Source organism: Dipodomys merriami, unplaced genomic scaffold (genome assembly GCF_024711535.1).
Source record: "Dipodomys merriami isolate MVZ:Mamm:240054 unplaced genomic scaffold, mDipMer1.0.p SCAF_276, whole genome shotgun sequence".
NCBI lineage: Eukaryota > Metazoa > Chordata > Mammalia > Rodentia > Heteromyidae > Dipodomys > Dipodomys merriami.
In genome coordinates, this window is record NW_027204226.1 from 945,731 (window position 1) to 954,950 (window position 9,220).

The following is a 9,220-nucleotide window of genomic DNA, read 5'->3' on the forward strand; positions in this document are numbered from 1 at the left end:
ACTGCTTTAATCATTCATCCATCATTTGCCAACTTTGATTGTGAGGTACTAATAAGATGGATCAATTTCTTAAAAATTTGTTTTAAAGAATAAATGATGCTGTAATTCTGAACCTGAGGATCTTTACTATTTGAACAAATCCACAGATTAAACTGAAGGTGAATTAAGACTTCAGTTTTAGTTATTTCCAACTTCTCTGTGAGGATGCATATTCCATTAAAGCTCAGGCTTGTAGCCATACTTTCCCTTTTGCAGAAAATCATCGTTTTACAGTTAAAAATGCAGCCAATCAGTGGCTGTAACAGACAAATTAGCCATAATTCACTTGCTCATATGCTAGAGCCATGGGATCTGGCTCTCATTCACACCAATGCCACTTCTTGGTAATGACCTCCACCTTTAGAGATCAAGGGAAGAACTTTAGTGAGCAGCAACCCATCCACTCAACGAGTTTGCCTTGTGCTTTATGCCTGACGTATTGTGCCTACCTCAGCAACCCCCAATGTAAAACTGCTTTTATTTTTTGAAAAAAAAATTCCTTTTGCCCAACTTTTAAACTATTTTAGTAATGAATTCTCTAGTTCAAGCATTGGCTTTTGAATTTTTGCATCCCGGAAAACAATTCTGCAAAGAAAAGACATGGGGCCAGGTTCCATGCAAAATCATTTAAAAAAATCCAATTTGTTTTGATTCACTGATGGCTTCTTGAATTCTTTTTTGCCTTGTCCATGATTGTGTAAAGTTGCATTCCTTTTCATAAACCTGGACTCTCAGTACTGGGTAACTGCAAAGGTCTCTCTGTCTCAAGAATTTCCGTGAAGATCTCGATCCAAAAGGCTGATTAGAATAAAGGTGAAGGATAGACACTGCAACGGCGGCTCGGCCTGGAGAGATACTTTAGATTTACCCAGGTACAACACAAATTCAACTGTTATACACAGATGGATCTGGGTAAGTCAGATGTGTTTAGGGGCCCAGACTGAAATCTATCCCCTTCAGGATTATCTAGATGAGCTTAGGAACCTCGGGTGGGAAATAGAAGCTGAGACACTTGCAGGTGAGGAGATGCTGTTGTCCTCTGCAGGTTGCTGTCAATTTCTGGAACTTTACTGCTTTACTCACTGTTCAAGACTGTTGTCTTATGGTTATTTCTCTTAACTATATTATTTTTTTTAATTTTGTTGTGTTTTTTTTTTTTCTCCCTTGGTGGCCTCCCGGGCTCCCTCTCCACTAGCTCACAGGGGAATGAGCAAGAATGGGAACTAGCCAGGGGGATGGGGGGTGGGGGGCGCGGGTAACAAGGTGGGGGAGGCCAGGGGGGAAAGCTGCCATTTCAATCCTCATCCACCTCCTCGCCTTAGGACTCCTCACCACCCCGCCCCCCAGCATGACACTTGTAAAGCTTATCCCTCTGCCGCTCCTGGATTTCTTTCATCTCATCCGCATACCGGCAGAAGGCGCCACCAAACTTGTCCCAGGCCTTGAAGGGCATGGTGATGGCATTGCGGTAGGACGGCTTCACCTCACTCACACAGTAGAAAAACTCCGTACTTGTTGCAGCCCACATCGAAGAAGAAATGTTTGGAGTCCACCGTAATAGAGGTGCCCTCCGGGAGTTCCCCGTACAGCCCCCCCCCCCCCCCCCCCCCCCCCCCGCCACCTGCACCGACTCTTGGGCCTCCGGCCAGCTCGTGGTCTTCGCCTCCGTAGTCATCGAGGAGCTTGGCGAGCGTGTCGGAATTCGATGAGACCTTGCGCAGGCAGCACGATGGTCTGGCCGCTCTGGAGGCCGCCAGGCCCTGGGCCTGCGCCAAAGCCGCCGCCGCGGTTGATGGTCTGGCGGATGTGCAGGAAGGGGCCGCGCTGGTTCTCCTTGAGATCCAGGTAGTACTTGCAGTTCTCACGCACCAGGAACTCGCTCTTGAGGTGCGCCGGCCTGCCGCCCTCCTCAGCGCCCGCTGCCAGCTGCTCCGGGCTGCTGGGGCCCAGCTGCGCATAGTGATCGATGAAGTCGCCCAGCGAGTCACGGAAATTGGCCGCCACCACAATCGACAGCGTGAGGCGGCTCTTGGAGACACCCGTGCCCACCTCTGCGATCTTCAGGAAACCGCCCTTGGCGTTCTGCTTCACATCCAGGTAGAAGCGCTTGTTCTGGATGTCCATCCGCTTGGAGGCCAGCTCCTGCTTCTCCTGCTGGCCGCCACCGCTGCCGCCACCGCTGCCGCCACCTCCACCGCTGCCGCCACCACCGCCGCCGTGCTAGCTGCCGCTGTTGCTGTCCACCATCTTCTTGGCTACTGCCTTGCCGCTGCCCACTGTGCTCGCGCCCCCGCCCTCCGCCCTGGGGCTCGCGCTCCCTGGCCCCCCAGCCTTGCCTGCCGGCTTCTCACGCGCTCCCACTGCTCATCGCCCAAGGAGAATTCTTGTGTGCTGGGCCAGTGGCTGTTACTGAGCTGGGGTACTGTACCCAAGTGGGCTTCCAGGTGCTCGCCAATGGTGACAAGGAGACTGTGGCCTGTCATCATAGGGCACCACCACCATTGGGTGACCACCTTCCAGGCTGCCTTTGCTGACCGTGATGACCGAAAGGCTGCCATACTTGCTGCCAGTGGTGAATAAGCCCATTTTATAGAGAGGAATTACTATTCTTAAGTGCGAAGACTGGCATTGGTTGAAGGTCACACGGCTGGAATGTATGGATTTGTACTCTGCTCATGCGACTTTAAATTGAGTCTCAGAATTGAGCACCATCCACTGCAGGGCTGGTTGGAGCAACAGCTGGTGGGGTTCCTCCCTCAGGATCTCTGACTCAGTGTGTGTCTGTAAAACCCACTCTTACCTTTCACCTTCTACCTTGGGTAGCCTACATCAGGGTCTTTGGTTGTGTGCCAGGCTGTGCCTGCTGCCTGCTGCCTGCTTGCAGGTTGGCCTGCTCTGCAGCCAGCAAAAGCTGAAAGTGTTTCATGTACCATGCACACCAGAGACTCTAATGCATCTATGCCAACATCCTGAGGGCCAGTGCCCAGCAGAGAGCACAGCTGAGCCTCAGAGACCTAGAAAACCTCTCTTGGAATGCTGGCTCTGTTCCCTCTTCCTTTTTGTCACACTGTCAAAAAACCTATATGTGCTAGACCAAGGAGTGGGTGGCTAGGCCAGTCCCTAATGGGACTTTGTTGCTGTACATGAGCACTTCTACCTGCCACATCCTGGGCTCGCAACCCACTGGTATAAGTGCTAGATAATCAGGCCACCACTTCACACTTCAGGATAAAAGAAGCTCACCTGAGGTCTTGGTGCAAAGTCTACATGTTCAGGGCTTGTGTTACTAGCCACGTCCTCACTAGGGGATCAATAGTGTACTCTCTGGGGCTTCTTCCTCTCTGGGAATGACCAGGCCTTGCTTTATTCACAGGAGTGGCATCTTAGGCAGATCCAGGAGATGCGCAGCATGGATGTATGCCTGACTTTCATGTAGAGACTTAGATGACTGAGCCAGCCATGGATGGACAGGGAAATGCTTCTGCATCCAAGTTGCCTTGATGAATTCTTACTTAGAAGATGACCTGGCTCTAAGCAGATCTCAAGGGGAAAACAAGAGTAGATGGGCTGGGCCACATCTATAATTCTAGTACTTAGGTGGAAGAGACAGGTAGAGAGCAGCTGGAGGCCAGGATTTAACTTCATAGTGAGATTGTCTCAAAAGAAAGCCAATGACTGAGGAGGTAGACCAGTGGTTAAAGCAGGTTTCTACTGTGTGAAAGTGTCTGAGTTCAATTCCCAGCATTCTGAGGACAGCATAGACACAAGCTCTGTTTCCTGACCTCCTTTCAGAGGTAAAGGACCTAGCCACTTGATCAAGGTGCTTTACAATGAGAAAGACACCAATAGTACCTCAGTCTTGCACTGCCATTGAGCCTTTTTAATCTTTCTGTCCACTGATATGGACCAAGTCATGACTTCTGTTTCCCCACCACTATGCCAGGGGACCCTTCCCTGTCTGTTCCTTCTCAGAAGGAACACAAGCCATGCTTCTCAGGTAGAACCAGAGTATTTTTGGCAGTTCCTTGGACCTGTTAGTCAGGCCATGGACCTCAAGGAATCTGCTGTTCAAATGTGTGCCCAGGACCAGCTCTGTCGGGACGATGGAGGACACCTAGTGGAGGAACTGCCTCAGTCGATGTGGATGTGTAGGGACTGACAAAGCCACAGCTGAGGACAGAGATGGGGCTAGGGTCGCAAGGCTCCTTCCCCATTTGCACTTATCTCTGGATTACACCCAGCCATGTCCTCTGCTGCTCTGATACTGGAGATCGCTAGCAATAGGGGATCACACTGTGCATCTGTGGATTCTGATCTATGCCAAAGCATAGCCATTGGGAGTTGGTAAGGATTGCTGAAGAATGTCCTCTGGAGTTGGGGGGGGGGCTTTCATGTGATGTGTGTTGGCACAGGCGAGGGCAGTTCATAGGGAGTGCTGCCAAATCCCTCTTGAGGACTTCCTGCTTACCTGTGATCCTGCCCATGGTTACAGCTGGACTTGAGGTGGTTAGGTTGTGAGCTGACAGATCAGAGACCTTCTCTAAACAGAGCCCTGAGTTATCTGGAGGGACGACTTGGCCCTGTCTGATGGCCTGGTAGCTGCTACCCAGCTCTGGCTCTTTTGGCTTAGTGGGTGTGGAGGCCATGGTGCAGGTGAGGAAGGTCCTTTCCTTCTGGCAGCCCAAGGAGGAGATGTGGTTTGTCCCTACCTCTGGGCATTGCATTTTTGTCTTATAAGCTTAAATGTCTCTGGTCCTGGAGGAGCTCAGAGTCCAGAAGCAGAGAAATGACAAAGTAAGTCCTGACAAACTTGCTTGTCACTAGTGGCAAAAGGTAGCCCAAGGTGTAGGCTGTCAGGCATTCTGGACCTCAGACATGCAATTATTCTAGTCCAATGCCATCAAGACCTGCCCTGCAGGCAGAACACTTATGTCATGGGAAGATATGGTGTAGTAAATGCCAGGTGGGTTTGCCATGGAGATGCTCTCCAGGGTCAGACTCTTGAGTGGGGGTGGGCAACTTCACCTACCCCTACCAAGTGCTGAAGGGCATTCTTTCCACTAGGAAATAGCATTTTGTCATTAGTGGGAAGGGAGTTTGGGGGACAGATTGCATAAGCAGGGTACAAGCAAGATAGCTGGTAGCGAGTGGTGAAAGCTGCACTGCAGAATGAGGAACAGGAGGATGTAAACAGTTTACAAGGAGCCTTGAGTAGGTTGAGGTTTAAGTGAGCTCAGTGGGCGAGACCAAAGGCAGAGAGATTAGTGTTCAAGGCTAAGACTGAAAGGGGTTTTGAGAATCGTGAGGGCCCTGAGGTTGAGGTAGCAGAGGTAGGATTGGGCTTGGCTGTATGGGGTTGTGGATGCAGGAGCATGAGGGTTGGGACATGAGGGAGTGGTGGCATTCTGGCCTGTGCACATGGCATGAGTGAAGAGGGAAGGTACAGGGAAAGGACGTCTGAGGGCTCACTGGAGTCTGGGGCTAGGCCCTTGTATTGGGCCACTGAACCAGATGTGCTCGTAGTCTCTGAGTGATGCCTACACCCTTGGGAAGCAGACACACAGAAGATGAGCCTTTTCCAGGTTGCACCTACATACATTCAGGCATTTGATCTGTGTAGAGATCTGTGGTCCCATTGTGTGTGGTCAGGTTGAATTGGCCCAGGTCACTAGACAGGAATATAGACATCCTTTGCCCATAGGTCAGCTCTGAGGACCAGCAGAGTGGCAGAAGCACAACTGGAAGCTCGGTCCATGGAAAATCCGCACTATCCTTATCCTCCTTTTCCAAAGCCTGAGGTATCAGACACAGCAGGACAAGGCACTGCTGTCAAGGTACATAGGATATGATCTCTCAGTGGTAGCTTTTGAGAGTGTGAAATTGAGTTAAGCTGGGCAGTAATCTTTATCGACAAGAATCAAGGTTTCATTTTAGACACAGTATAGGAGGCATTAGCTGGTGAGTTACTGCTCCCATCGCTCAGCTCCATGGAAGTTTGTACTGGCCAGCCCAGTACTGTGAGTCCCATACAGGCCCATCATCCTTCCCCCTCTGGGACAGGTGGGAGGCCTCATAGGGACAGACAGCAAAAGACAGGGTCCTTGCTGTCCTAGAGCCTTCACTTGGATTAGCTTGTCACTTGACACTGGGAGGCAATTCTGGCCTCACTGTCATCTCTCATCCCACATGCCCACAAGCATGCCATGCCAACCTACCATCAACAATACAAGTCTATGGGCTCTGTTGCTGTCAGGGAAGGTGCCAGGCCCATCTGCATCCACGGGGACACAAACAGCCCCAACAGCAGCCACCCCATTCCCCTCCCTCCCACCCTCATTCTCCTTACTGCCCACATGCCGCCCCGGTCTTTTCAGACTTGTGCACAGGAGTTGACCCCGGCTGGCAAACATCAGCTGACCCTCCACCTGCCTCAGTGTGACCACTAGGCACCTGCGTTGGTCACTCACTTGGGTGAGTGTGTGTGCACACTTGTTCCCACACAACACACTAACACTGGGTCGGGCTTAGACACAGTCACACAGAGCTTTCTCTGCAATTACCACAATGCCCTAGGCTCCTTCCTTCCCCAGACATCCTTGAAAATGAGATCACTGAAAAGGGCCCTGTGCCAATGTAATCCTGGCCCTGTCTCCATGCCCACTATCCAACACTCCCCCAGTTTAGACACTCATCACAGGAGAAAGAAGCTTGATGCCCACATGTGAAATGAGGTATCACAAGAGCTGCCTCTACCCATCTGCATTTCACTTGGCATGCTTTGGCTGAATTCTGACATTTCCCCTCCTAGCCAGTCCCAGGCCCAATACTGCCTCTCAGCTCTGTTGCCAGGGGCCGAACACCTTCCTCACCTTTTGTAGGCTTTCACACGTGTATGTGTGTGTGTGTGTGTGTTTATCCCATGATCCTCCTCAGTTCCCCTTTCTAAAAGTGGTAGAGTTTTTCTGAGCTCCTGCCAGCAAGCCTCCAGGGAAATGGGTCTTACTTTGCCAAGACATTCTGCCCATACCTGGAGAGAAAATGGGATGATGGTGCTCATGATTATGGAGGACATGTACACCATATGGACAGTAACAAAGGGTACTCGTTGCAGATGCCCAGGGGGTATCCACAACCCTTTTGGCCCCATGGAGGCACGGTGCTCCAGCAAACAGGCCCTGTGAGTGACCAAGTGATCCTTGTCCTGCAAGGCTCTCACTGATTTGGTCAGCTGGAACACATCCAGGTCTCACCCAAGTGGACATGTAGGTCTTTGCAGAACCAGCTTTCACTCCTCTTCACCCCTTCACTGGCCTCTCTGTCATCTCTCCTCTTACAAGCCCCCAGGTGCACCCACTCACTCAAATTCCAGCCATCAACCCTGCAAGTCTGTGGGACTTGAAGCTGCCTGGGAAGGTGCCAGGCCCACAAAATACCATGTAACCACAAATAGCCTCAACAGTTACCACACAGCATTTTCCATCCCCTCCCAACCAATGCTTCTTTCTGGCCTTATGCCACTCCCTGTCTTTTCAGACCTAGCAGTTATATAAACACATGCAAGGAAGGGCTGGCTGCATCTTCCTGTATGAGGCTCTCCCATGGAGTTCCTAGTCTCTGTCCTCCCATATCAGTGGAAACATCTGGAGGTGAGGCTGCAGGTGAAGGCGACTGGCTTGGTGCTGTTCCTTCCAAAGAAGGGATAGCCAGCCTTAGGTACAAACACACACACACACACACACACACACACACACACACACACACACACACACACACACACACACAGGTGAAAGCCATTCAAGGTCAGAATACTGTCTGTTGTGTATGGCAGAGACACCAGAAGGAGAATGTGTGTGTGTGGAGGGAGGCAGCATAGTGGAAGGCCTGATGTGGATCCTTTGGGGACTGATCTCCTGAGCTCTGCCGGCACTGCTGTTAGCACTGGCTTGCACCATCTTCCAGCTCCACTGACACCAGAGCAACAGCCATCACCACAAATGCACTGACCACAAGCTTCTGCATGCAGGGAATCTTGCCTAAGGGCTCTTCAGACAGCTCCAGAACTAAGCCCCACCTTGCACCAGCCCCTGCCACACACCTGACTGCCCTCTTACTCATTAATTCTCTGCCTTCTTTCCCATATGACCTACTGTTTCCTTTCTTTCTACTGTTCTTATTGTTAATTTCAAGAAAAAACTGGTACACAATGACTTCTCTCTGGTGGAAAAAAGTTCCAATCCGTGGCCCCAAATCATGTTTGAGTTGGTGCAGCCCCTGGCACTGTCTACTAGGAAACACAATCCTTGAACAGTTACCCTTCAGAGGACGTCCCCACTCTTTGCCTCCTTGTTTTTGGCAGTCAAGAAGCCATCCACCTTCCTTATTCTGGATTCCTTACCTTTTTGCTGGTAGCCTGTTATCTGCCCATAATTGTAGGAGTAGTACCTCTGATTTAGGTCACAGGCCTCTGTGTCCCAACAGTAAATGGAACTCAGAACCGAACTCACAGGGCATCTTCCTAAGGTGGCAGGGAATTTTGGAGGACAGGAGTGCAAAGGAAAACACGGAGGGAAGGGCCTACTCCAGTTGTTGCCCAGTCCAATGCAAGGAGAACTACTCTGGAGGGTACATGTTGGGGAGACATCCTGGGGCCCAAAGTTCACATAAAGTGCTATCAGCAGTTCTGTCACACAGGGATTTATGAGGGGGAAAGAGGAAGGGAGAGCCTGTTTGTCTAAAGATATGGCCAGCCCATGTCTTATCTTCTGCTGATGACCTCACATGAACAGTTGGAACTAACACACACACAAGCCCCTACAAAACAACTAGCATGTGTGCAAACCAATGCACACAGTCTTCAGATAGCATTTCAGGCCAGCATCCTGGCAGGTAGGTTGGAAGAAGCTGCTGGCTAGCACTGAAGAGAATGTAGAATGTTGTAGACGGACCACTGGGAGAACTCTCCCTAGATGAATCTGTGCTAGCTTGGAGAACCCATCCAAGCTCTGAAGAAATAGGTCACTTGAATTAATAACAGCACCAATGCTGGGGTTTCCTGCCACAGGGACTTTTGCACAATTCATCAGGATATCTTGGCAAGACTACTTACTCCTAACAGCACTGGGAAGTCCAAGGGGTTAGAAGGCTCTAGAATGTCCTTGCAGGCAGCACCAATGTATATTTC

At 50.7% G+C, this 9,220-nt stretch overlaps 1 pseudogene; it reads right to left on the reverse strand.

Moving 5' to 3' along the window:
- Positions 1 to 1,333: 1,333 nt before the first annotated feature.
- Positions 1,334 to 2,286, reverse strand: LOC138837815 (transcriptional regulator protein Pur-beta-like; annotated as a pseudogene).
- Positions 2,287 to 9,220: the final 6,934 nt, after the last annotated feature.